Raw genomic sequence first — 7,920 nt, forward strand, 5'->3', positions numbered from 1 at the left:
CACTGAGTTTGAAGTTTTATGGTAAGCATATGGTAAGCCTTACAATTCTACTAGGCAAATATTTCTAAATGACTTATAAACTAAGCGCAAACATTTCTACGTGACCTACAGCTTCTTGCCAAGTCGCATGGGCAATCTTATCACCAGGGATAGATAATGACTACGTTAAAAAATCCACACTGCACCCTGCATTCTCTAAGAGGAGGTCCTCACTGCAGTTCTGCCCCGCAGTGACAGATGTCACCTGTGCCGTGACACCTAGAAAGCCTCTCTCCAAGCAACATTTCCTAGCAATGCTCATAAGAACAGAGCGTAAGTTCAGGGTAGCCAGGTTTTAGCTGAATTAAGTTTCCGAGCAACTGCCCTGGAAAGCCACGCAGTATTCGCAGCTGCGTTCACGTGTAGACTGGTAAGAGGCTAGGTCAAGGACACCAACGCATCTGCGGCAACCACGCACGAACTCGGTCTAACTCCTTTTGCCTCCGTCGTATTCAGAGTAGCCCCCCGGGGGGCTTTTCCGAGGCTGTGATGGAGGCAGCGGGAGTCCAAGAGGACAGCAGCCACGTTGGGGCGCTGCGGGAAGGGGAGGAAGAAGTGGGTTGTCACGGGAGCGACACCGGGTTCCCTCTGGGTTGTTCTGCAGACTCCCCCTGTGTGGCGTGAGCCAGCGCCTTCTCTCCTGTGAGCTGGCTTTCTCGTACCGAGATGCCAGCGTCCTGCTGGGGTCCCTGATTCAACGGCGTCTCCTCTGGGGAGACATCTGTCCTTCCGCACCCTCAAGAAGGACAGAATTTCCATTTCTAAGTGGAAGTTCAAGGGGGAAACCAACGTTTGTCAAGCTCCCATCACGTGCTGGGCACTGTGCACCGATCCGCAGTTCACGCCACAGCCAGGGTGCTCAGGCACTATATCTGGATCGCGGGTCCCGCGAGAGCCCGTCACCCACTTGGTCAGGTCCACTGTTCTGTGGGCCAGAACAGTGTCTGATCTCCAGTGCCTGGAACACAGTAGGTGCTCAGTAACCATTTCACTGAACTTAAGGTCACTTGCCCACAATCATTGGGCTGTGAGTGAGGATTCCAACCCAGGTCCTCCCAGCTCCAGAACCAGGCTCTGGCCTGGGGACGGCAAAGCACCGCCCTGCTTAGGTTAGTAGGTCTGCATCGTTCCAGAAGGCTGTTCCCGGTTTTAAAGAGTCTCTCAGTGCCCAGATCTTAGGGAAGATGCCCGTGAAGATGTTAAAGCTCTTTGGGGTCTCCGTGGTTTTTGGTGATTACAGAATGTCACTCAGGGGAAAAGGTAACCCGCTGTCAGACATTGCCTTGGGAAATCTGTCCCCGCTGTTTATGCTGATAGAGAGAAACCACGAAGAACCTGCAGTGAGCTTGTTACCATTCACAGAGCACTGAATTTGGTGACAACCGGGCACCTTTGGTTGGGAGAGCAAGTGACCACTGCCAAGTTGGAGAAGTCACCCTCCAGGGCAGGGGACTTGTGTGCACTGCCCCAGATGGTGACTTTTACAGGGCCCTTGCAGGCCCGTGGGGTCGTGGTCTCCCTCCCCATTTTGCAGGCCGCAGAGCGAAACAAGGGAACCAAGGCCTTGAGGGGGCGCTTCATGGAGCTTGGGGCTTGGGGGCTGCAGTGGACAGGGGTCCTCAGGAAGAAGAGAGGCCACCTCTGCTGCAAGAGTCCCTCTCCTCTTCCTCCTGTCCCTTTTCCTCAAGTCCCCCCACCCTCTCCTCTGGCCAGACCCACCCTGTCCCTCCTCCTTGGCTCTGTGCGGTGGGGCCTACCTGCTGCTTGCACTGTGGCCATGGCTAGCTTCAGAGAGCTGCCCCTGGGTGGTGAGAGGGAGCCTGAGCACAGGGCTGGGAAAAGCCCCCTTACGGTCCAGCAGGAGACAGGCGGTGGCCAACGACATGGATGAGCGACGGAGGGGAAAGCCAAGGGGGAGGAGCCATCTCAGAAGGTGGGGGCTGGGCCTCTGCAGGGGACAGAATGCAGCCTCACAATCCTGCCCTGCCTTGAAGGTTCTCAGGTTCTGAGCCCGGAGTCCCGCCGCTAAGAAGAGGCTCGTGGCGCCACCTGCCGGGTTTCACTCTGGGAGCTGGAAAGGTTCGGAAACGCCCGTTGGACCTCACTGCCCAGGGGATCTCTGATAAACGGCCATACCCCTCGAGAGGCAGGGGCTGTAGGGCCAGCCAGGTGAGGACAGAGCGTGGCAGGCACCGAAGACAAGTTCCAGAGCGAGGCCGCTTCCTACACCGTCAGGTGTCAGCAGGGATAGGTGGGGTGAGGGCATCACCGCCTTACCCGTGACTAAGCAAGAATGGCCCCCCAGATGCCAGGAACGAAGCCCCCCTCAAATGAGACCCTCATTCATTATTTCTGCTTTTGTGGGTCATTTCCCTCACTCTCCTAGGGCAAGTTCCTTCTGTAACTCCAAAGTAGACCCCAAAAAGAGCAATGTGGTTCTATAACTCTGCCAGGAAAAAGGGGGTTCCAGGCAGGCGCCGTGCATAAAGCCGGGTCCAGAACATCAGCGGCTTGCGGGAGGAGCCCAGCAGGGTCCACTGCGTCCAGGCCGCAGCCGGCGCTCACTGACTGGCAGTACCACAGGCTAACGTGGCCGCTGCCAGTTAGAAATTGGACCGGGTGTGAAATGCAGAACAGTTCCTAGCTGCATACCACACAGCACGTTGCCTGAGGACCCCATTTCCAAATCCAAGCTGTTACCTGAAGGTCACGATTACAATGGGCAAAACCCACACAGCAATCTTCAGTCCTCGTTAGAGTCGGTGGAAGCACATCCCCTCCCTGTTTTTCTGCATATGGGACGTGGGACCTGTAGTTGGCTTTTTCTTTTTTTAACAACAACCTTACTGAGGTATAATCGTGGGTCCTTTCTTCGAAAGGCCACCTGGCCTGCCTTCCCGTCTCCTGAGGGTGGGTCCTGGTCTCTCTCATGTCCAGTCTCTGCAACCCCTTCACACCACTATCAGAAGGGTCGTCTTGGAGCGCCACGGGCTCGGCCATGCTGACCGCACCCCGTCTGAAACCTGCAGCGGCTCCCCACTGCCCGCCGTAGAAGTCCCAGCGCCTCCGAGCGCCAGCCGAGGCCGTGTGCCCCTGCACGCAGCTCCCTCCACACAGGCCCGTCTTTCCTTCCTCCTCTGATTTCTGGCATCGCTCATTCCACATGTTTCCTGGAGACCTCGGTTCACAGGTGTTGAGGCAGCGAGCTGAGGAGGGCTCTCCGTCCCCTTTCCAATGAAGCACACAGGCCTCAGGTGAGGCTGTCTGGGTTCCAGCCCTGCCTGTCCTGGACCTTCTGACTAGGAGCCCACTTGTGATCAGCTTCCTCATCTAGGAAATGGGGCAGTAATTGCAACGACTTCACCGGACTTGTGTCAGAGGCAAACAGGCCACCATCTTTACACACCAGGTGCTGCCAGGGACCTTGCACAAAGCACCTGCACATTAAGCACCTAAAAGCACTTACGTTAGGTAAGACATAGGTGCAAATCCCCCACCCCCCCAGGCCCTCCACCGGTATCGTGGTAGAGAGTGGAGAGTAAACTTGTCACCTTTTCCATTAGTTACGTGTGTGTCACTTACCAGAGCTGACTTTCCCCCACGGGGGACCACACTAGGTTTTGTTGAGCGATTTGCTTTTTTTTTCCTCACTTGGAGACCTTTGCAAATCCATCAAGGTGACCTCTGTCCTCTGCCTTATTACAATGTGACACATGCCTGCTGTCAGCAGGCCAGGACCCCCGCTCGGATTCTGGACCCCAGATTCCTTTTGCATCACTGAAGAGGCTCCTGACTGTCCCAGGAGCCTCGGGCACGGCAAGGTCATCCCCACTCCCTGTGCTCTGTTTAAGGAACCAAGTTTTACAAATCCTTGTGGGCTTTTCCCTGTACATCTGAACAATTACAAACACATTGAAGTAACTCTTCAACACTACAGCCTGCAGTGAGGTAATAAATGTGGCATGTTGGATTCTTTTGAATATTGCAAATACCTTAGATAGCAAAGAAACCATATACTAATGTGATGATGACAACCAATTTCTGCCCTGGCTGGTGTAGCTCAGTGGATTGAGCGCTGGCCTGCGAAACAAAGGATCGCAGTTCGATTCCCAGTCAGGGCACATGCCTGGGTTGCAGGCCAGTTCCCAGCAGGGGACTCACGAGAGGCAACCATACATTGATACTTCTCTCCCTCTCTCCTTCCCTTCCCCTCTAAAGATAAATTAATAAAATATTTTTTTAAAAAACAATTTCTTACTCTCAATATTAACATCATGGATTTAACTGACATTTAAAAGTTCGTTATTCCCTTTACTTTTTAAAAAAGACCATTTGGGGGTTGCTCTGATATTTTTCCAGAGCTGAAGGCCCCAAAGAAAAAGAACCAGGTCCCTCACCAGCTGAGTTAAGGCCTTTGGTCACAGACGGGCTGATTCCTGTCTAGAACTGGGAGGGGATTAGCAAGTGAGATTAAAGTTGCTTTAAACTCAAACCCTTCACAGGGTCGAGAGCTAAAAACCTTCATAGTTTTAGTTCTCTGCAAGCTTGTGTTTCCCCTAAAATGATACTTTTAAAAGTCTTGCTTGAAAGTATTACACATTGGGTGTTCATGATTGACTAACCTTGTCCCGCTATTGTGGAATGGTGGCTTGAACTGTTAGCATTATTAAAAATCTATGTTTGCCTTCCTAGCCTTGTATTAAAATTAGCAAGGCCATCTAGAAACCTATAGCTAAGAAAGGAAGGATTGCTTCTCTGTAGTCACGTCTTCTCTTGCGGACACCTGGGCAGCGTGTGACCTGGGAACACCCCCGGGGACCCGACCCACTGCCTGGCTTTTGCATGTGAGCGCTGGGGCGGTTCCTGCGTATTCTGGGGCCACTGGCTCTGTTCTTTGGTCCCGTGCACTCACCAGCTTTTTCTATTACACAGAAAACACATACCCGGCACACTTTATGACCAGGGAAAACAACATACCCATATGCCAGTAATCTCCTACTGCGTTAGTTTTCTAAACTACACAACAAAGTACTACCGATTTAGCAGCTTTAAACTATGCACATTTATTATCTCGGTGTCTGTGAGTCAGGAGTTGGCACGGTTTACCCAGCTGGCCTTCCACTTGGGGTCTCAGGAAGCTGTAAGCAAGGGGTCGGCTGGATGGCATTCTCGCCCCTGGATTGCACTCTGGCCTGGAAGTGTGAGTGGGGAAGGATCTGCTGTGAGCCGGGTCCATTCAAGGTGTTGGCAGGAATCGGTTCCCTGCAGCCCCGGGCCTCTGCGCTCTCACTGAAGTTCTCCACTGGAACCCCTCTCCTGCTGTTGGAACTGTTTTCTCTGCTCTCTCCCTGACCACACTGGAGATCTCTGAGGGCGTGACTCTCTCACTCATATTGGAATGCCCAGGGCTTCAGGATTGCCTGACACGTAATAGGTACTCGGTCTTTATTATTGGAATGACGGTGCCTCCCTCCATCCCCCACAGAACGGCTAAGTCCTGCACTGCTGGAGGAGCCTGGGCCGAAAGGGTGGAGATCAGCAGAGCGGGTGGCCTCTCTCCACTTCCTCCTCCACCCCACCCTCGATACATGCCTCAGGCCCCAGGGCCATCTCCTCACGCCGCTTCCAGGAAGCTCCCCACATGTTAAATGAAGGTGGTTATGTTGTCCCTAAGCTCTTTCTAATGGCGTGCGTCTTTGTTAGCCAGTTGTTTAATTTTTTTCCGTAGAAACTGTTACTCGCTGAGAGTAAACTTGTCATCGTCATACATGGTTCATGGTATCTTTACTTTGATTCCACCCCGTCGACTCTCCCTGTGCAAAGCCAACGAGTCCGTGCCAGGTGGAGACCCTGGCACTCCTTGCCCCTCAGCCCGGGCCACCCCCTCAGCACTCGGCCAGGAGTGCCAGGCTCCCCGGGATGCCCACACTGCACGCAGCTCCCTCCTTACACTCTGCTAATTAAATGAATCTCAACACTCGTTGTCCCTTGTGATACTTAAGGAGGTAGCTGAAGCAGCTAAAAATGTGCTGTTTCCCTCCCTCCCCTCTGCCTTTGACAAAGGAAAACTTGCAGGAACTGGAGAAAATGGCAACTCGAAATTCACGTGCACACCCAGATCCACGTATCTAAATACCGAGAACGATGCCTTGAAGTGAAGAAGTGTTTTTTTTTTGTAAGAGAAAAAACGGTAGACATCCCTAAAACCTAAAACACAGACAGACTAAGCCTGGAAGTCCCTCCGCCTGGGAAACACGGTCTGACTTTTGCCTGGTTAAGCGAACTCATACACACACGAGAGGCAAATGCCCACTCAGCAAACGTCCACGGGGCACTTGCTGTGTGTCAGGTTCCACGCCAGCACTGCTGGGAATTCAAACCGGCCGAGACACTTCTTCACTGGGACTGGAGAAGGTTCAGTGGGGGGACTGCAACCCATCAGGATTTGAGTTGTCTGTGTCAAGACGGTTACTCGGGGTGAAGGAGGATAAACTGGGGTCAGTAGTAAAGTACAGGGTAGGGAGTAGATAAGATAAAAAATAAACATCCAGGTCAATTTGTTCAACATAAACTGCTCCGGGAAGCAAAATAAAACATGCACTCATGCCTGTAGTTTAATATTCTGCACCAGGGGGCATGTGGGCCTCTGTATCCATCTAGTGAGCCAGGCCCCTCTCTGGAGGGACCCCTCTTCCCCTGCTATGTGCGTTGCTACTCTGCCCCATGCCAAGAGACGGCTACTGGTTTACAGTCATTTGAGGAGCTTCCACTGGCAGTGAACTTGAACTGTGCATTCACCACCAGATATAATCCACGTTCTATCCGTACGTAAAAGGAACATATGATATATTTTGCCTCCAGAAATATAACCTGTCAAGCCAATTGCAAGGACCTGGGGTTTGTTGTTAACCTATTCCAGAGGGCTGTCCCCTACCCCAAATCCCACAGCTCTCTCCAGCACAGAAACAGAGCTGGGGTGCATGGTGGGGGGGGTGCTGCCACAGCGGGGTCCGCCCTGGCCGGGAGCCAGGGGAGCCAGTCCAGGTCTCAGGTCTGCCCAGCTCTCCCTGCACAGGGCACTGTGGGCAGATGCCGTCACCGGACCACTCCAAAAGCCAGCTGTTGACAGTGGCCAGTGACCAGTGACAAATAGCAAAGAGGCGCTCCTAACTTCTCCCCCAGAAGAAAAGCTTAAGGAAATTTTATAGACACTTTTGAGAGTAAAAGGGGATGATGATACTAACTGGAACCTAGCCACCCTAATTGCATATCTAAATGTGATAGACAACAAACCTACAGATAACGTCATAGCGCTAAGACCTTCGGGTAAGGATTCACACACACACACACACACACACACACACGCGCGCGCGCGCGCAAAAAGCACCGACCTTAGAGGAAAAGATACAATCCGATGACTTTAAAACCAGGAACTTCTCTTTATCAGGACAGCATTTCAGTAACAGGTGGAAAGGCAAGCCAGAGCGGGAAGATCCGGTCACACCTACGACCAGCCAAGGGCTGGGATCCAGAGTGTAGGCAGACTTGCCCATCGGTAAGAAAAAGGCAAAAACATCTAAACTAAAGAAAAAAGGAGGGGGGGGGGAGACACGAAGAGGCATTTCGTAAAAAAAGAGGAAATACAGCCGGCCACTGAACTCATGAAAAAGTGACCTCAGCCATAAGCATGGACACGAGAGTTAACCCCGCGAGGAAATGCCCGCCCAGGAGACCGGGGTGGAGTGGAAGTTCGTGCTGTTACCGGGGGGACACCGGTCTGGGCATGCTCCGGCGGAGGGGACTGCAGGACGGGACTGCAGGACAGTCCTGCAGGCACGAGCGCCTTAGAAATATGGCACCAAGGGCGCACGCACGGCTCCG

The sequence above is a fragment of the Sturnira hondurensis genome, unplaced genomic scaffold (assembly GCF_014824575.4).
Source record: "Sturnira hondurensis isolate 20B ecotype Veracruz unplaced genomic scaffold, ASM1482457v3 Scaffold0009733, whole genome shotgun sequence".
Lineage (NCBI taxonomy): Eukaryota > Metazoa > Chordata > Mammalia > Chiroptera > Phyllostomidae > Sturnira > Sturnira hondurensis.